General features: G+C 42.5%; 1 protein-coding gene across 10 annotated transcripts in view; it reads right to left on the bottom strand.

The window, feature by feature from the left end:
• TOR4A (torsin family 4 member A) overlaps window positions 1-22,465 on the bottom strand; it is a 60,709-nt gene that overhangs the window by 5,369 nt on the left and 32,875 nt on the right. For 2 of the 10 annotated variants that reach the window (XM_089674959.1, XM_089674958.1), the window contains exons 2-4: window positions 14,945-15,020; window positions 13,317-13,371; window positions 4,037-4,235 (exon numbers count right to left, since the gene is read on the bottom strand). The exons of 2 other annotated variants lie outside the window; for them this stretch is intronic. The gene's annotated coding sequence lies outside the window, so the exon portion shown is untranslated. The remainder of the gene's footprint in view (window positions 1-4,036; window positions 4,236-13,316; window positions 13,372-14,944; window positions 15,021-22,465) is intronic. 6 more of the 10 variants (XM_089674962.1, XM_089674961.1, XM_089674964.1 and 3 more) reach the window with 4 other exon arrangements.

Here is a 22,465-nt window from a genome sequence, read left to right as displayed (position 1 = left end):
AGGGACCCTGCTGTGTGTTCAGAGTCTGGTGAGCTGTCCCACTGGAGAGAGTAAGACACACCATTTACACTTTGCATATAGACTGGGACATCCGCACCCCACTGCTGGGATCTCACCCATCCGGGGCCCTGTACAAGCCACAGATCCCCCTGCCTGCTTTGCCCCTCACCACCAGTGTAATTGAGACTGTCTGCCCCGGGGACTGACACATACTGGGAGATTGCATCCTGCGTCTGCCCCTGGTCTTGGGGTGCTTTGTGTTGCCTTTAGACACTGAGGTTGGACCCTCTCAGCCCAGAAACCTAGTGAAATTGGATGTAACCCACACCAGCTGAAACTCCAAAGAAGCCTTCAGCTGCTATTTACTTCATTGTAAGGACTAAACGTGCACCAACTAGAGCTCCACCGTTACAAGGACTGAAGTGGGGGAATCTGGCTTAGTAGCCTTATTAGAGGTACCTCTTTATTGCATTCTGTTCTGACTCTGAGGTGATTTTTGGCTAACGCCCCTCAGAAGCAGAATCATACACCGGTGTGGGTAATACATTTCATTGATAGAGTATAAGTAAGTTTATTTGTTTGATATCAGTTGTATTCTGCTTAAAGTGCGACTCTGCCATCAGGAGACTCTTGGCTGTGAAGCCCTCTAGTGGCAGACCAAATTTACTGCATTGCATAAAAGAAGAAAAGTAAGTTTTGAAGTTGAAAGGGGAACCCCACCCCTCTACACTGCATTTCATTCTCCATAAAATTGTTCTTGTTTCATTTAACCCTGTGTCAGCAAATTTCTTGGCGGGGTATTTGCTATTCATTACCAGTTGTGCCAGAGGGATTGGGTTTGCTTAGGGTTGGATCTATTGAGCGCAGGACCCATAATATATTCCAGCTTGTCCCAAGGGGCAGTGCTACATAAATATGAATGCTGCTGATAATTACGTATGAATGCCTCCGCTATTTACATATCAATGTCAATGGTCCACCTCTATTTACATATGAATGCTGGTTATTTATATGTGAATGCTGACATGGTCTACATCTGAGTCATGGCAGTAGGGCAGAGCTGGGCAGCATAAGTGACAGCACGTCACACTGAGATATCGGGGCACAGCTTGGGATGAAGACTTCAAGGGAATGTAAACTGGGACAGTTGGCAAGTATGGGGCAGCTGCTTTGGGCCCCACAACTATGACTGGGCTCAGGGCAGCCGCCCCTTTTGCCCCCTCCTTAACCACTTGCCTACCAGGCACTTATACCCCCTTCCTTACCAGGCCAATTTTCAGCTTTCAGCACTGCCGCACTTTGATTGACAATTGCGCGGTCATGCAACATTGTACCCATATGAAATTTTGATCATTTTTTTCTCACAAATAGAGCTTTCTTTTGGTGGTATTTAATCGCCACTGAGCACTTTACTTTTTGCGCTATAAATTAAAAAATGTGCAAAAAAAAAAAAAAGTTTATTTATTTCTTTTATAAAATTTTTCAAACAGGTATTTTTTCTCCTTCACTGATGTGCGTTGATGAGGCGGCACTGATGGGCACTGATAGGCAGCACTAAAGGGCACTGATAGGCAGTACTAATGAGGTGGCACGGATAGGCGGCACTGATAGACAGCACTAATTAGGGGTCACGGATAGGCGGCACTGATATGCAGCACTGATAGGTGACACTGATGATGGGTACTGATAGACGGCACTGACTGGCATCACTTCTGGGCACTGACTGGCGGCACTGACTGGCACAACCCCTGGGCACTGACTGGTGGCACTGACGGGTGGCACTGGTGGGTGGGCACAGGTGGGTGGCACTGGTGGGCACAGGTGGGTGGGCACAGGTGGGTGGCACTTCTGGGCACATGTAGGTGGCACTTCTGGGCACAGGTAGGTGGCACTGCAGAGTGGCACAGGTGGGTGGCACTGCTGGGCACAGGTGGGGGCACTGCTGGGAACGGGTGGGCGGGGCTAGTGGGCGCACTGCTGGGCGGAACTTGCGGGTGTCACTGCTGGGCACCGATCATCAGGGCACTGATCATCAGTGCCCTGATGATCGGTGCCGATCCCCGCTCTGACAACTGCCGGTTCTCGGCAGTACTTTCCTCACGATCTGACAGCGTGAGGAAAGTGCAGCCGAGAACCGGCACTTGCATTTCCCTGTGATCAGCGTGTCATTGGACACCGCTGATCACCTGGTAAAAGGCCGGTGGGATCGGCCTTTCACCACATCACGTGATCAGCTGTGTCCGTAGGAGAGCGCGTTCTGGGAGGACGTCATATGACGTCCACTCAGAACTGGCCGGCCGCGGTGAAGCCGTCATTCGGCTATGCGCGGTCGGCAAGAAGTTAAAGATGGCCCTGGTTAGAACCTTTTGTCAGTTTTTTCCATCAGTGTCCTTTCAGGGAGTTATTCCATCCTTTTCTGTCCTAGAGACACAACCAGAACTCAGAAATCCTCTCATATACAGTTTTCACCAGAACAGGTGTCCGCATTGAAAGCTGTCCTCCTAACTTCTATTCCGGGGATGACCTTACAATTATAGATTTTGGAAATGAGCTAAGAATATACTTGTGCGCTGCTACAGTAAACCATTAAAGCAGCCAATTGTCCAACCATAAACCAAAAAATATCCTAGATAACAAAATATGTGTGAAGTTGCTGCTGCCCCTTATCTGTGTGATACTCCACAATGTGTGATCATGTGATAAAGTGGTGCAGCGCAAACAACAAACTAAAAGGTATACATATGATAATTTCTTACTAAATTGTGTCCACAAGCACAGTGTTGTAATTAACAAAAAAGGAATAACTAATTCCCCAATATTGTGTATTAAAAAGTGCTATTGTGTATAGTGTAGTGATTTACCCGGAGAGGGGTGACGTCACTTCCGGTCGCAGCCGAGACCAGAAGGAAGACATACTATATGCAGCTGAGGACATAAAAGCTATATTGGATAGTCTGGTTTCTATGTGAGTGTTATTCTTTTATCCTAATAAATGTTCATTAAATTACTACACTATTGGTGGACCCCATTTTCTCTGCCATCTACCTTTTTGAGCATTTGATGAAGAGTACCTGTACAGCGTTCATAGATGCGAGTGGAGGAAAACTGCGAGCCTTTCACTATGCGAATGTGACTCTATATGGGTCTGGTTGGAAGGTGAGTGCCCACTTTATAAGGGTGGTGGAACACAGCGGTGAAATTTTGTGATGCACTACACGTGGATTTGTTTGAACACACGGACTGTTTTTTCAAGAGAAGATATTTATTAGGACTGTGTTTATCACTATGTTATTTTGTTGCCAATACGTTTTTGTCACTATCTATATATTAGCACTTTAGAATACATAATATTGGTGAATTAGTTATTCCTTTTTTTTGTTAATTACAGCACTGTGGTTGTAGTCACAATTTTAGTAAGAAATTATTATATGTATGCCTTTTAGTTTGTTGTTTGTGCTGCACCACTTTTTTTAATCACAATTTTAGATTTTGCATCATTTCTTCTCCTGGTGACATTAGTCACCAAAATGAATAGAGGGGGTCAATCTCCCCAATGGGGACACAAACAGCAAGAAAACCTGACATGAGTTCTAACTCTTTCACCTTTTATATAAAACTAAAAAAGTATTGAATAGAGATATACTTCAAAAGTCAATCCATGAAAACTCTTTTAAAGCTACAGTGCATCCCAGGGCTTCCCAACCAGGATCCCTTTTGGGTTCCCCTGGGGCACCACGAGCAAAAGACCCAGTTTGCCTTAAAGCAGGGATAGCAGCACAGTGGCTTAGTGGTTAGCACTTTCACCTGGCAGTACCAGGGTCGTTGGTTCAAATCCCAACCACGACACCACCTGCCTGGAGTTTGCATGTTCTCCCTGTGTGTAAGGTACCTCCTCGTGGCACCTCTAGCAGCCCACTGGTCAGGCTTCCCCAGAGCGTTTAGTCTAAGTTCCGGTTCACTTGTTCACCAGGGCCCCGATGGTGGGGATGGACTTGGAGTGTACCGAAACCAGGTCGCGGCTGCTAGGTATACCCACCAGTGGTAGAGGGGTTTGCCAGAGGTCCCTGCAGGGTGAGAGCCTGATGTGAGGAGGCCAGGAGACCCCGACGGGATGGATGGATGAGCAAGTGCAGGGTCAGACAAGCCGAGTCGGGAGCCGTGGGGTCGGTGCGGTACAAAGCAGTGGGCAGAGAATGGTCGGGTCACACGCCAGGTCAGCAACAGAAGATCAGATCCTATAGGAACAGGAGAGTACAGCACAGTCAGGAACAATCCGGGTCAGCAACTTATCAGGTACACAGGTTCAGGAACACAGGGAGACCAAACGGCAACCAGTGACAGCTCAGGGGGGATTTAAATATCGCGCCCTGTGCTGTCGTTGGCGCCAGGCGCCCACCCGTGGACCCTATTGAGGATGCGCGAGCTACCTCGCCGCGGCTGGCCAGGACCCGGCGCCCGCATCCCCGTACGAGACGGTACCAGTGCCGCGGCGATCCCTGACACTGTGCCTATGTGGGTTTACTCCGGTTTCCTCCCACACTCCAAAGACATGCTGGTAGGTTAATTGGCTCCTGTCTAAATTGGGCCTAGTATGTGTATGTATGAATGTGAGTTAGGGACCTTAGATTGTACGCCCCTTGAGGGTTAGGGACTGATGTGAATGTACAATATATATGTAAAGTGCTGTGTAAATTGACGGCACTATATACAGTCAGGTCCATAAATATTGGGACATCGACACAATTCTAACATTTTTGGCTCTATACACCACCACAATGGATTTGAAATGAAACGAACAAGATGTGCTTTAACTGCAGACTGTCAGCTTTAATTTGAGGGTATTTACATCCAAATCAGGTGAACGGTGTAGGAATTACAACAGTTTGCATATGTGCCTCCCACTTGTTAAGGGACCAAAAGTAATGGGACAGAATAATAATCATAAATCAAACTTTCACTTTTTAATACTTAGTTGCAAATCCTTTGCAGTCAATTACAGCCTGAAGTCTGGAATGCATAGATATCACCAGACGCTGGGTTTCATCCCTGGTGATGCTCTGCCAGGCCTCTACTGCAACTGTCTTCAATTCCTGCTTGTTCTTGGGGCATTTTCCCTTCAGTTTTGTCTTCAGCAAGTGAAATGCATGCTCAATCGGATTCAGGTCAGGTGATTGACTTGGCCATTGCATAACATTCCACTTCTTTCCCTTAAAAAACTCTTTGGTTGCTTTTGCAGTATGCTTTGGGTCATTGTCCATCTGCACTGTGAAGCGGCATCCAATGAGTTCTGAAGCATTTGGCTGAATATGAGCAGATAATATTGCCCGAAACACTTCAGAATTTATCCTGCTGCTTTTGTTAGCAGTCACATCATCAATAAATACAAGAGAACCAGTTCCATTGGCAGCCATACATGCCCACGCCATGAGACTACCACCGCCATGCTTCACTGTTGAGGTGGTATGCTTAGGATCATGAGCAGTTCCTTTCCTTCTCCATACTCTTCTCTTCCCATCACTCTGGTACAAGTTGATCTTGGTCTCATTTGTCCATAGGATGTTGTTCCAGAACTGTGAATGCTTTTTTAGATGTCGTTTGGCAAACTCTAATCTGGCCTTCCTGTTTTTGAGGCTCACCGATGGTTTACATCTTGTGGTGAACCCTCTGTATTCACTCTGGTGAAGTCTTCTCTTGATTGTTGACTTTGACACACATACACCTACCTCCTGGAGAGTGTTCTTGATCTGGCTAACTGTTGTGACGGGTGTTTTCTTCACCAGGGAAAGAATTCTTTGGTCATCCACCCCAGTTGTTTTCCTTGGTCTTCCGGGTCTTTTGGTGTTGCTGAGCTCACCGGTGCATTCCTTCTTTTTAAGAATGTTCTAAACAGTTGTTTTGGCCACGCCTAATGTTTTTGCTATCTCTATGATGGGTTTGTTTTGTTTTTTCAGCCTAATGATGGCTTGCTTCACTGATAGTGACAGCTCTTTGGATCTCATCTTGAGAGTTGACAGCAACAGATTCCAAATGCAAATAGCACACTTGAAATGAACTCTGGACCTTTTATCTGCTCATTGTAATTGGGATAATGAAGGAATAACACACACCTGGCCATGGAACAGCTGAGAAGCCAATTGTCCCATTACTTTTGGTCCCTTAACAAGTGGGAGGCACATATGCAAACTGTTGTAATTCCTACACCGTTCACCTGATTTGGATGTAAATACCCTCAAATTAAAGCTGAAAGTCTGCAGTTAAAGCACATCTTGTTCGTTTCATTTCAAATCCATTGTGGTGGTGTACAGAGCCAAAAATGTTAGAATTGTGTCGATGTCCCAATATTTATGGACCTGACTGTAAGTACCTGAAATAAATAAAATCAGTGGATTTAAAGGTGATGGCGGGCTCTGATGTGATGGGGGGGAACTCTGTCATGTGGGTACTTTGATAGGGCAAACTCTGATGTGTAGTGGGACCTGTGACATGAAATAGTAAACTCTGATATAAAATGGGGTTCTGATGTGATTGGGGTACCTCCAATGTAAAGGGGCTTTTGATGTGAAATTTATTGAAGATGGTTGTGTGCATCAACCCAGGCTCAGGATACCCATTGATTCCTAGATTTTGCATACTTTTAAAAGATGCTGCAAAAAACAAGCTTGAGAAATGCGGATTTAGTGAAAAAGGGCCCCTCTGAGCACATTATGGCATACTTGCCTCCTACGGTGCCCTACTCCAGCGATTCGACATCTGCGCTTTTACTGTTACATACTTTCCGTTTTCTGTTGCACATACACAATGGAATTCCTTTTTTTCCCTGCACCCATCTAATACACCCAGCAAATGCATAGCAATCAGTGTACATTTTAGAAACAAATGTTAACAGGGAGAGAAATAGGTTTTATGGCTGAAAAAACGTTTAAAGTCTCCTATGACATAAAAGTATACCTGCTGATAATTTATAACTAATTATGCTTTAACTATCCAGACTAGGGAACAATTTTTGTACGCTTTGGCCATTGCCCTTTGACAGCTTTTTCTTTTTTCTAAAGGAAACTAAATCCACCATAGTGGAATATGCATCATTGACCCCATGGCCTTTTTTAGGAACAGCCATTGATGTGCTAGCAATACTTAACAAAGGAATATTTGCACTCATGACGTAAAATAAAAAATTGCCCCATAACTGTAATTCTCTCATATTTTCTTTGGCCATTCTCCTAGAAGCTGATCTTATATAAAAACAAGCAAAAAAGCAGTTATCTCATTAAACATGCATTGTGAACAATATCTCAATTCTTCAGAAACAGGAAGGAATGATTTGCCACACAACCATGTTCAAGACAAGAGGAGCCAATACCACAAGCTTTATCTTGCAATAATAGAAACAGAAGTCAACATTATCCTCTATCAGCTTTAACGTCCATGTTTGTGTGACAACATCACTTCCTATTTTAAGTTCCTGAAGAGGGTGACAAGAGTGTCAGAGCAGAGACAGGCTGGAGAGTTACATAACCGGATTGAATAAATATCCTACCTTGATATTGTACTTTGCAACCTTTTGTTCCCAAAGAGAACCATTCAGGAAAATGATTTGAGAATCAGATTGTCTACTCATATAATCGGTCATATAATCGTGCATCTTTATATAATGGACTCGTTGAAGTCTCACTTCAATGTTATTAATTTGTTCCATTCCCTAAAAGACGAATAACTTGTAGTACATTTTTCATATTTCTGTGTTCTGTCTGAGGCAAGCTGTGAGGTTGGATAGGGCACCCCTCTTTCCTCCCTGGTTGTCCAACAATGCAGCTAGTGAGGAAATGTTGAGAACGCCTTTGAGAACTCCTTTGAGAACACTCAGTGGGAGGGGCGAAATGTGTCGATGGGAGCCACTGGTGATGTCATTTCCGGCTGGTGGAACGCACGTCGGTGCATTACTTCCGGTTCGGTGTTTGTATACTTTTCTATTTGCTATTACAGTGCCTTGAAAAAGTATTCATACCCCTTGAAATTTTCCACACTTTGCCATGTAACAACCAAAAATGTAAATGTATTTTATTGGGATTTTATGTGATAGACCAACACAAAGTGGCACATAATTGTGAAGTGGAAGGAAAATGATAAATGTTTTTCAAAATTTGTTACAAATCTCTGAAAAGTGTGGCGTGCATTTGTATTCAGCCCCCGAGTCAATACTTTGTAGGACCACCTTTCACTGCAATTACAGCTCCAAGTCTTTTTGGGGATGTCTCTATCAGCTTTGCACATCTAGAGAGGGACATTTTTGCCCATTCTTCTTTGCAAAAGAGCTCAAGCTCTGTCAGATTGGATGGAGAGCATCTGTGAACAGCAATTTTCAAGTCTTGCCACAGATTCTCAATTGGATTTAGCTCTGGACTTTGATTAGGCCATTCTAAGACATGCTTTGATCTAAACCATTCCATGGTAGCTCTGGCTGTATGTTTAGGGTCGTTGTCCTGCTGGACGGTGAACCTCCGTCCCAGTCTCAAGTCTTTTACAGACTCTAACAGGTTTTCTGTTAAGATTGCCCTGTATTTGGCTCCATCCATCTTCCCATCAACTCTGACCAGCATCCCTGTCCCTGCTGAAGAAAAGCATCCCCACAACATGATGCTGCCACCACCATGTTTCATGGTGGGGGTGGTGTGTTCAGAGTAATGTGCAGTGTTAGTTTTCCGTGAAACATAGCGTTTTGCTTTTAGGCCAAAAAGTTCAATTTTGGTCTCATCTGACCAGAGCACCTTCTTCCACATGTTTGCTCTGTCCCCCACATGGCTTCTTGCAAACAGGATGTCTTATGGCTTTCTTTCAACAATGACTTTCTTCTTGACACTTTTCTATAAAGGCCAGATTTGTGGAGTGCAGGACTAATAGTTATCCTGTGGACAGTTTCTCCCACCTGAGCTGTGGATCTCTGCAGCTCCTCCAGAGTTACCATGGGCCTCTTGGCTGCTCTTCTGATTAAAGCACTCCTTGCCCGGCCTGTCAGTTTAGGTGGACGGCCATTTCTTGGTAGGTTTGCAGTTGTGCCATACTCTTTCCATTTTCAGATGATGGATTGAACAGTGCTCTGTGAGGTGTTCAAAGCTTGGGATATTTTTTTATAACTCAACCGTTTAAACTGCTCCACAATTTTATCCTTAACTTGTCTAGTGTGTTCCTTGGCCTTCATGATGCTGTTTGTTTACTAATGTTCTCTAACAAACCTCTGAGGGCTTCACAGAACAGCTGTATTTATACTGAGATTAAATTACACACAGGTGGACTCTTTACTAATTAGGTGATTTTTGAAGGCAATTGGTTCCACTAGATTTTAGTTAGGGGTATCAGAGTAAAGGGGGCTGAATACAAATACATGCCACACTTTTCATATATTATTATTATTATACAGGATTTATATAGCACAAACAGTTTGCTCAGCTCTTTACAATATAAAGAGAGACAATACAGTTCAATACAAGAGGGTTAGGAGGGCCCTGCTCCTTAGAGCTTACAATCTAAGAGATTTATTTGTAAACAATTTTGAAAACCATTTATCATTTTCCTTCAACTTCACAATTAGGTGCCACTTTGTGTTGTGTATATAAAGAAAAAAATGCCATTAAAGACTGGGTGTAATCACCCCTTCATAAATATTCCCTGACTCATCAAAGTATAAGGTGTGGATTCTTAAACCAAAAAACATATGAATAAATATTAGCAGTTGACAAGAGCAAACCTGCTATAAAGTGGTGCATTGCAAATCCTATGCGGAGTAATAATCACTAAATTAGTGAATGCAAATTGTATTTATTAAGATCACGTGGATCATGAAAAGGTAGACACGGGCGGACTGATAACTCATGGGGCCCCCGGGCAATAGGGGATCATGGGGCCCCTGTGTTCTTGCCCAAACTAAAAAAAAGCCTATGAAAAAGGTACCAGGGGCATCTCATGGGGCCCCCTAATGACCCCGGGCCCTCGGGCAATGCCCGAGTTTCCAAATGGTCAGTCCGCCCCTGGGTAGACATTATATCATGGTGAACATGTGTCATTCATATATGTTCACCATGATATAATGTCTAACTTTTCATGATCCATGTGATCTTAATAAATACAATTTGCATTCACTAATTTAGTGATTATTACTCCGCATAGGATTTGTAATGCACCACTTTATAGCAGGTTTGCTCTTGTCAACTGCTAATATTTAGCCACTTTGTGTTGGTCTATCACATAAAATCCCAATAAAATACATTTACGTTTTTGGTTGCAACATGACAAAATCTGGAACATTTCAAGGGTTATGAATACTTTTTCAAGGCACTGTACATGTGAGTAGAATATGATTTTAACTAATTTTAAATAAACAGTATTTCACTATTTGAGTAATTGTAAATTGGTGTGTGTGCTACTTAATAAATAGGTAAATAAACATAGAATACTGTACAGAGTGGAAATAAATGCTAAAGGAATAACAAATGTGGAAGCAATAATGAGTGTAACAAATAACGGGTAAAAATGTGTCCAAATATGGTAAATGAACACAATAATAAGGTGTGAAATAATTAATAAACATAGAATAAGTAATGTGCAGAGTGGAAATATCCCCCGGGTAAAATAATATAATAAATGCTATAGAAGCAACACGTGTGGAAGCAATGATGAGTGTAACAAATGGCAACAGGATTAAATGGTAAATGCACACAAAAATAAGATGTGAACCACTAAGTGAATAAGTGGTCAATAGATTAAAAAAAATGTGTGTGTGTGTGTGTGTGTGCATATATATATATATATATATATATATATGTGTGTGTGTGTGTGTGTGTATATGTATATATATATATTACAGAAAAATGAATAAATAGTCCCAAAAAATATCAAAACCACTGAATCTTCAACACAAGCCGTGCGACATCCGTGATCACTGCAAGCGGCAATCCTTCACCAGCTAGCGTGTGCGCTCACCTTCCAACTGCGACCCGCAAGGGGTCAAAAGGCATATACACAGACTGATGAGCTCAATCAACAGTAGTAAACAAACCAAGGACTCCTCTCCATGGCAAGCACACCCAGGCGTAACTCAGATGTCCTTAATAAGGGTAGGACCATAGATCGCCTTCTCCTCCAATATCCTCACATGAAAGATCAAGCAAGAGAACTTCCCATAGTGTAGTAAGTTAAAATGAATTGTATTTTAAAAAATGCACAGAGAAGCTACTCGCATGTAAAAATGGGGTCCGCAGACCCATACAGGCAATAATGCAACAAGACTGCAAGGAGTATGTGGTTGGGAGTACCAAGATGGCGGCTGCCGTCCGTACCGGAACTTACGTCACCACGCTGCCCTCCTACGCGTTACGTCATGAGTCATGTGCCTTCATCAGGGCTCCTGATTTCCACTTTGCACATAATTTATTCTATGTTTATTGTTTATTAATTAGCGCACACCTTATTGTGTGCATTTACCATTCTTGGCCACATTTTTACCCCTGTTATTTGTTACACTCATCATTGCTACCACACTTGTTCCTTTAGCATTTATTTCCACTCTGCACACTATTCTATGTTTATTAAGTAGCGCAACACCAATTCACATTTATTTATTTGTCTCTCTATTTTAATTATAGCCAGGTGTTTGCAGCCACTAGGTGGGGTTCTTAGCCCTCTGGCAGCGCAGGAGGTTTTTTCCCCCCTTTCTTTCAGTATACGGGCCCTCCTTCTCTTTTTATACATTACTTTATGAGGAGTTCATTCTCATGAATGGGAAACTAACCATGGAGGACTAGCATGAGGACCGGACCAACAGGAGGACTACAAATCCCAGATGAACCTATACATACACAAGCGTGTTAGACTCTTGATCTTATAAGAGTCCACGTGAGCTTGTGAGTAAGTGGGACCACCGGAGGGGAGCACTGAGGATTCGTTGCACTTTATGGTGAATTATCACACGTTTGCACTTTGAAGAATCACTGCACATTTTCACATTAAGAGACTATAATTTATGATTTATTTGTTTATTCAATTGCTTATATTACATTAATGGTGTAATTGTAGAGGAAGCAGATTCCATGAATTCATAATATGTATATTTTGAGGTATTTTGCACGTATATAGGGGTATAGGGCAGCACTTCACTGCTTTAACATTTTTTATTAAGGAAATATAGTAGCAGACCATTAAAGTGAATAGAAGGCAATCACTAAAATCTCTCGTATGCTTCAATGGAGAAATATGCCCAGAGTTCTATTGGACATACTTCTCTTGTAGGTCACAGGAGTGCACTTAGTTCTGTGCTCATGTGTGACTCAGAATCGACTAGCAGCGGGCTAAAGGTCCAGGCTCTGCAATGATCCAGGCCAATTTTCAGCTTTCAGCGCTGTTGCACTTTAATTGACAATTATGCAGTCATGCAACACTGTATCCATATGATATTTTTTAAATTTTTTTTACACAAATAGAGCTCTCCTTTTGGTGGTATTTAATCACCACTGGATGTTTTATTTTTTTGCTAAACAAACAAAAACAGACCAAAAATGAAAAAAAAAATGTTTTTCTTAGTTTCTATTTTACAATTTTGCAAACAGGTAATTTTTCTCCTTCACTGATGTGCGCTGATGAAGCTGCACTGATAGGCTGCACTGATGGGCAGTGGTGAGGCGGCACTGATGAGGTTGCATTCGTGGGCACTGTTAAGGTAGCACTGACAGGCAGCACTGTTGGGCACTGATAGGTGGCAAAGATGAGCACTGATGTGCACTATTAGGCAGTACTAAAGGGCAGTGATAGGCGGCACTGACTGGCAGCACTGATGGGCACTGATAGGTGGCAAAGATGAGCACTGATGTACACTATTAGGCAGCACTGAAGGGCACTGATAAGCAGCAGTGACAGGTGGCACTGACTGGCAGCACTGATTGGCACCACTGATGGGCACTGATTGGCAGCCCCAATTATCAGTGTAGATGTTCCCTTTCACACTTGCCGGTTATTTGCAGTATCTTCCTCACGCTGTCACAGTACTTCCGATAACCGGCAAGTGTGTTTACATCGTGATTAGCTGTGATTGGTCGGAAGGACACAGAGATCACAGAGTGCCCAGGGCATGCTGCAGCAGGTGCTCGGTTCTTGGAGGACATCAATAGAGGCCCTCTCAGAACTGGACGATTGCGCTGAAGCAGTCATTCAGCTATAGCATGGTCGGCAAGTGGTTAAAGAGGCCCTATCACCAGATCACACATTTTGACAAAAAAAACTTGCCATAAAATATGTGAATTTTGCGTGCATATTTTATGTATGGTATTTACCTGTAAAAGCCTCCTTTATGTAGACATCCCAAAGCCTTGAGACTGCTGCTGGGTCCTGCAATTTTGAATATAATGTCAGAGCTGTCGCTAAAGTGACAATCTATAGTATCCCCCCCCCCCCCCTTTCCCAGCAGCTACAGTATATAAAAGGTTATGTAAAGAGATGAAAAGAGGCTTGGAAGTTCTGGGTCAACACAGACAGTAATATTTCCAGGAGAGAAGAGGGCTTTGATGTGCAAGGACGGAGGGGTAGTGCTAGGGTATTGACTCTTCCTGGAGTAGTCAAATTTTTTAGCATGTAAAGGCACATTGCCAGTGAATGCAAAATGGTTTATGGAAATCCACTACTCTGCCAGTATTTAACATACTTGATTTTTCTGTGCTTTTACCTGCAATTTTCTGTCATCCACACCTCTTTGTGTGAAAATATAGGACCTGCTGCAGTACACTGCACCTTGTGAGCATGAATTGAGGTGCACTAGGGTGCCATTCAAAATCAAATATACTGCAGTACGCATAATGTGCTATGACTGAACCTTAAAGGATCCGTTTACCTTTACAAAAAAAAAAAATGCACAATGCAGGTAAAAAAATGCATTTATTATTTATTTTTTTGTTAGGAGACCATAAAGCATTTATGGATGTAATGCTACGGTCCTGCAGACTGTCGGTGTAGCTGTCTACCCATACCTCCGATATGGGCAGGCAGTTACACAATGATGGAAGTAAATATGTTGGTATACTAATAAATGCTAATACAATAAGTGATAAATAACTCTAGACGCCAAATTATACTTTTTTCCCCGAAATGATGGAAAACTCAATGAACTATATATAGAGATCACCAGTGCTCTGTTAGTTCATTGACAACTACAAGCCAACAGCCGCAAAGGCTGTCAACTTGTAGTTCCCCTATTCGCAGAATACTGTGAATGAATGATGCGGCCAGATGGGGGAGCCCCTCACGGTCACATTTTTTTCAGATTTTGATAGCCAGTTGGGTGAGAAAATGCTCTGCTAGCTGTCAAAATGGGGGAGTGGGAGGAGGGGAGAATGGAGGCCAGTGCATCTGTTACATGTTACACTCTGAATATGGGTGCAACATGTAACAGTGAGCAATTTAAAGCCCACAGCGCCCTTGAAGACTACCAAATGCACCTTAAGAGTGCCTTCACATTGCCCCACTGCTCTTTTGATAGCATGCAGCTAACCTGAGGTTTTTGCCTGGGTTAGCGGATCTTTCCTATAGACTTCCATGAGGTCCTGCAGTTTTGGTACGGTTTCAGAAAGAGAGCACCAAAACTCCTACATGCTGCATCCTTAGTGCACTTTCTGAACTCCACCAAAACCGCAGGACATCATAGAAATCTATGTGAAAGCTCAGCTAGACCACATGAAACCTGCAGGTTAGCTCCTGGAAAGTATGAAACTTCTCTAAAGCTAAACTCTAGGCGGAAAAACAAGATCTAGGAGAAATAAACAAAGCAAGCCACAATTCAATTTACATGACATGTCTCTTGTATTCAGACAATATTTGTTTAGCCCAGAGTTTAGCTTTAATTTCACCTTCACCGGTGAATTTAGTGCATTTCCCCCAAATGTTCTTGAATATTCCTTTCTAGGAGTACCTGCTGTAATCCACGATTTGGCTGACGAAGTAGACTTTGTGGTGAAGGTTCAGCTGCTGTTGCTTAATCTTCATTTCTAAAAAAAGGAGATTCGTGCAGTGAACAGTGTGTTGGTTTCATGTCATCTTTTCTTTGGAAGACTCATTAGTTAAAGGACTAAGGCAAAGGGTATTTAAAAAAAAAAAAAAAAAAAAGCTTGTTACTTGTTGACTATTTTGTCCTTTAATGGAGGGGTCTCCAAATTGTGGTCCGAGTGCCGGATGTGGCCCTTTGCTACCCTTTATCCGGCCCTTAGGGCACTATTCCTCCCACTGAGACCAACAATGAGGCAGTGCTTCTTCCTATGAAACCAATGATGGTGTACTATTCTTCCCACTAATACCAATGGTGGGGCACTCCTCCTCCTCCTACTGACCAACAACCCTGAGGTCATATTTATTCTCACTGATGCTGGGACCAGGACATTTTCTATCCTCACTGGCCCTAATCCGGCCCTCCTAAAGTCGGAAAGACAGTATATCGGCCCTTTGTTTGAAAAGTTTGAAGACCCCTGCTTTTAATGTATCCAAATAAGCCTATTACAGTTTTGTTTGCAATTTTGTCTCCTTTTTTATGCCATCCTATTCATAACTTTGAGTTTCTACTAATTCTGATCTTTTTCTCACAGCTGTAAAGGCCTATTTGTTCTTGGGGCCAGTTCACACCAGAATTTGGTGTGCAAAAGGCACTTTCTGTGGGCATTTCCCAAACCGCGTTCAAAACACACTACCTTTTGTGATCTGCTGCAGGTGCCACTCCAATTGCAGATCACAAACTCAGTATGTTTGTGGGCACCAGATCGCATGGTACTGCAGTACCACACAGTTTTTTAAAAGTAGTGCATGCACTCTTTTTTTGTGCAATTTCAGGCCATTCAATTGATTGGGCTGCAACACAACATGGATAAAAAAAACTTGCATTATCCTTTTTGTTTGTAGTGGTGCTCTGTTGTGTCTTGTACTTTGTACAATGTGTGGGGGTGTCATCCACAGTGAATACCACAGCAATGCACCACACATAGAGCAGGTGTCTTGCCATACATTGTGGTATTGCATATTAATGTGTGTCCAGCCACAGGGCACATGTGTGAAAAGTTTTTCAGTGATTTTGCCCCAGTCATGAAGTGGTGAATTTTAGACTTTGACAGAAAAATTAGATGAGTTATGTGATGCTATTTATTGCATGCTGTAGAACAGTGGTCTCCAAACTGTGGCCCGGGGACCGGATGCGGCCCTTTTCTTGCTTTTATCTGGCCTTTGGGGGGCATTATTCCCCCACCTGTCAGCAACAGTGGGACATACTTACTGACACGGACAATGAGGCACTATTCTTCCCACTGACCCCAACAATGGGGCACTATTTCGCCCACTGACACCAACAATGGTGCACTATTCCTCTCACTGACACCAATGATTGGACATTATTTTCCCCCCAATACTAAAGATGAGACAGCATTCCTCCCATAGACACAGATGAGGCACTATTCCTTCCACTGACACCAATGATTGGTCATTATTTTCCCCCCAATACTAAAGATGGGGCACTATTCCTCCCATCGACGCAGATGGGGCACTATTCCTCCCATCGACGCAGATGGGGCACTATTCCTCCCATCGACGCAGATGGGGCACTATTCCTCCCATCGACGCAGATGGGGCACTATTCCTCCCATCGACGCAGATGGGGCACTATTCCTCCCATCGACGCAGATGGGGCACTATTCCTCCCATCGACGCAGATGGGGCACTATTCCTCCCATCGACGCAGATGGGGCACTATTCCTCCCATCGACGCAGATGGGGCACTATTCCTTCCACCGACGCAGATGGGGCACTATTCCTTCCACTGACACCAACCATGGGACACTATTCCCCCCCCCCCCTACTATCAAAGAGGGCACACAATTTACTCCTACTGATACCAGGATATTTTCTATTCCCACTGACCACATTCCGGCTCCCTTAGGTTTGGGAGGGCAGTAAACTGGCCATATGTTTAGAAAGTTTGGAGACCCCTGCTCTAGAAGTACGGGTCCTTCCCCCCTTTAAAGGAAGACCCCACTTTCACTAGATAAGTATGTATATGATATGTACAGTTGTGCTAAAAAGTTTGTGCACTCTGGCAGCAATCATGAAATTTTGACATTTATATTGAAAATAGGACTGATCATGCCAAAAAACTATCTTTAATTTAAGTGATCATATGAAGCCGTCTATCACATAGTTGTTTTGGCTTCTTTTAAAATCTTAATAACAGAAATCACCCAAATGGCCTGGATCAAAAGTTTCCATCCCTTGGCTTAATTTGGGCTTACTTGTGCATTATTATTATTATTATACAGGATTTCTATAGCAGCAACAGTTTGCTCAGCGCTTTACAATATAACGGGAGACAATACAGCAATGATACAGTTCACTACAAGAGGGATAGGAGGGCCCTGATCCTTGGAGCTTACAATCTAAGAGGGAGGGGCTGGTGGTACAAAAGGTAATAACTGTGGGGGATGGACTGGTTGGAGGAATAGAAGATTCCATTATTAGCCGAAGGTAGGATAGGCTTCGCTGAAGAGAGAGGTTTTCAGAGATTGCCCAAAAGTGAGCAGAATAGGCGATAGTCTGATAAATTGGGGTAAAGAGTTCCAGAGGATGGGGGAAGCTCTGGAGAAGTCCTGGAGACAAGCATGAGTGGAGGAGACAAGGGAGCTATTAAATTAATACTTCCCATTGGCTGGGCAGACTGCTCACTGTATGAAAATGAACCTGTTCATATTTTGGCAGTCTGGACTGGATGCAAATGACTGGAAGACTTTGAAACGCAAAGGCTAAAACATTTTTGAGACGTATAGTAATTTCCTGAGGTTTCAGCCACTCTGGGTCATCTGAGTGACTCATTCTTGAACTATATCTTATATCCTTCTTTCTTCATGTAGTGGCCTCTGTGTGCTAAATATTTGTACAAAGTTGTGTATATAGTGTTATCATCCAAAATGCCTATTTATAAAGGGTAAAATAGTCAGCTTAGAGTTGATTTTTCTCTAAAGCTACACAGGATTCCTTCTCTGTGGAATTCAGGATTTTACTCTCAGATTTCAAAGTCAAAGCACACTACAAGGTACATTTAATACAGACATGACCCCCACCCTCCCATACCTTCATGTTAAAGAGCCAATCCACCCTAAGCCAGTAATTCATTCATAGGCAATCACTACATCAGCCATGGGGTTGCCACCAGCAGAAAGGCCTGGCCTATGTTTTTTTCAGATAGACCTTCTCCACCATAGAGTTTCACTTCTCCTGATTCTTTTAAAATTCTTTTATATTTAAAATGGAATTCCACCCAAATTCTAACTAATTCTAAACCTACTCACAGTCCCATTCTAAGCCTAGTCTATCTAACCCTGTGAAGAAAATATTGAGAGAGCAAGCCAATAACGGCTGGGAAATGCCTAGGAGAGGACATCACCCATAGACTTACTATGGGGCATCTGTTGTCAGCTGCCTCTGGTCTACACAGAAGCCACTGCTGAAGACTCAGCGTGGGACCAGACCGGAGAATCCGTAAGTATGGAGATCCTTTCTTTACAGGGTTAGATACAATAGGCTTAGAATGGGGCTGTGAGTAGGTTTAGAGTTAGTTAGATTTGGGGTGGGATTTCACTTTAAATGAAAAACCCAATGGGGAGTGTGTTCTCCGTTGTAATGGTAGAGATCATGTCAATGGTGTCACAGAAATGCCAGGAAGATTCAAATTGATTGTTATGACCCAAATAACTGGAGTAACTACAAGGATGTGGAGAAGCCCAGACATTGTGACCTCTGATGGTCAATGTACAGAAGAGTTATCAAATTAGCATAAGGACACAATGTCAGGCAAGCAGAGTCAAGTAAGTTGATGATCAGAAAGCTGGTCTAGTGAGAGTTAGCTATGGGTTAACAGGTACATCACAACTGTCCCACTGTTAAAAGGTGCTTCCTTAACCACTTCAATACAGGGCACTCATACCCCCTTCCTGCCCAGGCCAATTTTTAGTTTTCAGCAATGTCGCACTTTGAATGACAATTGCGCGGTCATACAACACTGTACCCATATGAAATTTTTATAATTTTTTTTCACACAAATAGAGCTTTCTTTTGGTGGTATTTTATCACCACTGATTTTTTTTTTTTTTTTTTGCAAAATAAAACAAAAAACACCTGAAACTCCTTGTTTCTGTTATAAAATTCTGCAAATAACATTTCTTCATAAATTTAGGTCAGAATGTATTCTGCTACATTTCTTTGGTGAAAATAATAATTGAATTTGTATTTTTTTTTCAAATGTTTCTATTTTTTTTTTTTTTTTTTTCAAATGTTTCTATTTTTTTTTTATTAAATTTTTTTTTTTTCTTTTTGTACTATTTTTTTATTTTTCTGCTCACCGTGACCAAAGCAATACAATGTTACCATAGTAATATTGAGCTGCTCTGGGCAAGTGATCAGGATTTTTTTTTTTTTTTTTTTTACACATTGTGATTGCTAATACCAATGTACTTCATTGATATTTGCAATCATTGTTACTGAATGAAACTGATTCATTCAGCCTTTTGTTGTGATTAGCTGTGATTGGGCAAAGCACATCACATGATACAGATAGGCTGTGATTGGCCTGTCTGTATCATGTGACTACTTTGACCAATCACAGCTAATAACACAATTGTATAATGAATGGCATGACAGGAAACCATCCATTGTATACAATTTGACATGTGATCTGCTGTGATTGGTCACATGACACTGGCAACGGGCTGGTGTAGTGATATGTCATCGGCTTTGTCCCGTGGGTCAGCCGGTGACAGATCGCACCACTGCGTGGACCCGTAAGTGGTTAGTTTCGACAGGACACCATATGACGCCCAGTCACAACAGCGAGTGTCCCGCCTGGCCATCAATCTGCTATAGGCCAGGCGGGAAGGTGTTAAAGGATAAGTTCACTTTTGGGAACATGTTACATGTTCCACCCATTTTTAGGGTGGAACATGTAACATGTTCCCATAGCTGCAGCTGCCACCCCCTCCCTCTGACAAATAGTATGGGGAGACTTCTCCCCATACTATCTGTCAAATTTGAAAACAGCGTGGCTCCACCCACACAGAGTTCTGTGAATTTGTGCCTACAAGTCCCAACAGTCTTAGCGGATGCCGGCTTGTAGTTTTCAATTAACTAGTTCATTGAAGCTTCCTGTCAGTATATCTGCTTGCTCATACATCCCATACAGTAAGCAGATATTCTGACAGGTCTGCAGGAGACCTGCATGACATCAGCGATCTACTGATCACTGGTGCGGTGCTTTCCAGGCTCCTTTTGGACAAAAATAATAAGTGCACATTTTTTACCTGCAAAAAAAATGTGTGTTTTATTATTTTTGTCCAAAAGGTAAACTTATCCTTTAAAGGATCAGCACCCCTAAACTGATATTTTGGGTATAACTGGAACGCCGTGGGCTGAGAACTTCCCTGGCTTCTTACATGCATTGTCCAAGACTTAGATCTCCCTGACATAATTCCTGAATAAGGATGAGCTGCGGCATGTTTGGATCTTGGTCCAAACCCAAGTGAACAAGCCCACCAGGAAGTTGTCACCTGTCCTGGTCCAATCATCTGTGTTGGGGCATTCTCTGGACTACAGCTGCATGTAAACAAGTGGTGTGTATACTTGCAGCTATGGAGCAGGGACTGCCTCAGTTGCAAATGATTGGCCCAGTATAGGTAACCTCTTCCCAGTGGGCTTGCTCACTTAGGTTCAGACCAGGATTCGTACATGCCCATGCTCACAGCAGGTGTGCAAACCCTCGAACTAAGTCTGCCCATAGATGGGTCTTTTTTTTTCTTTTTTTTTTTTTTTTCACTAACTGATTGAAAAAAAATGAACGAATTTCCCCAGCTACCCAATTGAGGTGGATAGAGGAATCCTCCCCACTGTGCTATTGCAAAGGAGTCTTACTGGCAGAATACACTGATCAGCCGTGCAGCCAGTGATCGAATGAAAAATTTCCAACATTCCCATTCGACAGAAGTTGATGATAAGATTAACTTCTATTGAGCAGGAATGGCCATAAATAGATCGATAGATGGCCAGCTTAAGAACAAATGTTAGCATTACAGTCTTGTAAGAGATATACAATAAGAGCCTTTAAAAGTGGTTGTAAATGCAGGAGGTTTTTTTTTTTTTTTACCTTACTGCATTTTACCTTGCCTTACTGCATTCTATGCAGGAAGGTAAAAAACCTTCTGCATGAAGCTTCATCCAAAGCCCCTCCAAATACATACCTTAGCCTGATCTTGATCCAGCAATGTGCATGAGCCAAGGATCTATTGGCTCTCTTGCTTCTCAGATACAGCAGCAGGAGCCATTGGCTCCCTTTGCTCTCAATCAACTTGCTCTGGGGGCTCTTGGCAGGAGGGGGAGCCCAGATCGCCGGCAGGGGACCTGAGAAGAGGAGGATCAGGCTGCTCTGTGAAAAACCATTCCACAGAGCAGGCAAATATAACATGTTAGATATTTTAACCCCTTGACGCTGACGTCACACAAATATGAAGTCTCGCAGAACTGTTTTTTTTTCGTGGGGCCGCATATTTGCGTATCTGTCTTTCTGCTGGGAGCACGGCACACTCCCAGCACAAAAACCGGGGTGTCTAACGATCGGGACCTGGGACTCCCAATTCTGGGTCACATGATCGCTGTGATAGTCTCTGATTGGCTATCACAGTGATCAGTCACTGTACAGCCCTGCCTCCTTAGGTTTTTCGTTCTATGAATGAAGGAGAGAGATGCATTGTATCTCTCTAACTCCTGGCATAGAGGGGGAAAAAAAATGTTTGTAAAAAAAAAGATAAAAAATATTAAAAAAGAAAAGGAAAAAATAAAGAAAAATACCTAGATCAAGATTTGATCTATACCAAAAGGTTGATCACCACCAGTGTCAGTATAGATATATCACAGAACACTTATTAAACCAACATCATTGCGTCAATGTGCTTCAATTCAAAATATACACGGTAGGAGCTGCTATTAATAATAATAGTACACTGTAAATAATAAAAATGTGAGAAGACAACCAACCACAAATGGCGCAACCCTACACCAATAAATAAGTAAATATTTAAATAAATATTCGTATGAATTGATAAATAATAAATCAATAAATTAATAAATCAATGAATAAATCCACCACTACATATGTGCATGTAAAAAATATAAAAAATAAGTCCATTAAAAGTCCATAAATGATCCTTTGATAAATGAAATAATGAGATCCTCCTTCACCAACGTGACATCCAGTGTTCAGAACACCCCATCAAAATGCACACTCACCATGTGCTGGTGATAAACCAGCATATCTTTAAATATCCAGCAATCCACCACAATGCTCCGGTTTAAAGGACATCCTCTCATATCCAATTAGTACATGTGAATAAAAAAACATACTCGCCATTGTGCAATATCA

This window comes from Staurois parvus, unplaced genomic scaffold (assembly GCF_062004578.1).
Source record: "Staurois parvus isolate SC_StPar_1 unplaced genomic scaffold, SC_StPar_1.0 ptg000154l, whole genome shotgun sequence".
Taxonomy (NCBI): Eukaryota; Metazoa; Chordata; class Amphibia; order Anura; family Ranidae; genus Staurois; species Staurois parvus.
The sequence above is the reverse complement of the archived record's forward strand: the minus strand, read 5'-3'. Positions and strand labels throughout refer to the sequence as shown.